Source organism: Bison bison, unplaced genomic scaffold (genome assembly GCF_000754665.1).
Source record: "Bison bison bison isolate TAMUID 2011002044 unplaced genomic scaffold, Bison_UMD1.0 scf7180017864373, whole genome shotgun sequence".
Classification (NCBI taxonomy): domain Eukaryota; kingdom Metazoa; phylum Chordata; class Mammalia; order Artiodactyla; family Bovidae; genus Bison; species Bison bison.
This window is the reverse complement of record NW_011494945.1, coordinates 10,884,127-10,884,699: the sequence shown is the minus strand read 5'-3', so window position 1 is coordinate 10,884,699 and position 573 is coordinate 10,884,127.

Sequence of the window (573 nt, the reverse complement as noted above, 5' to 3'; positions counted from 1 at the left end):
CACTGCTGAGTTTTCCAAATTTGCTGGCATATTGAGTGCAGCACTTTCACAGCATTTTCTTTCAGGATTTGGAATAGCTCAACTGGAATTCTATCACCTCCACTAGCTTTGTTCATAGTGATGCTTTCTAAGGCCCACTTGACTTCACATTCCAGGATGTCTGGCTCCAGGTCAGTGATCACACCATTGTGATTATCTGGGTTGTGAAGATCTTTTTTGTACAGTTCTTCTGTGTATTCTTGCCATTTCTTCTTAGTATCTTCTGCTTCTGTTAGGTCCATACCATTTCTGTCCTTTATTGAGCCCATCTTTGCATGAAATGTTCCTTTGGTATCTCTGATTTTCTTGAAGAGATCCCTAGTCTTTCCCATTCTGTTGTTTTCCTCTATTTCTTTGCATGATCGCTGAAGAAGGCTTTCTTATCTCTTCTTGCTATTCTTTGGAACTCTGCATTCAGATGTTTATATCTTTCCTTTTCTCCTTTGCTTTTCGCTTCTCTTCTTTTCACAGCTATTTGTGAGGCCTCCCCAGACAGCCATTTTGCTCTTTTGCATTTCTTTTCTATGGGATGGT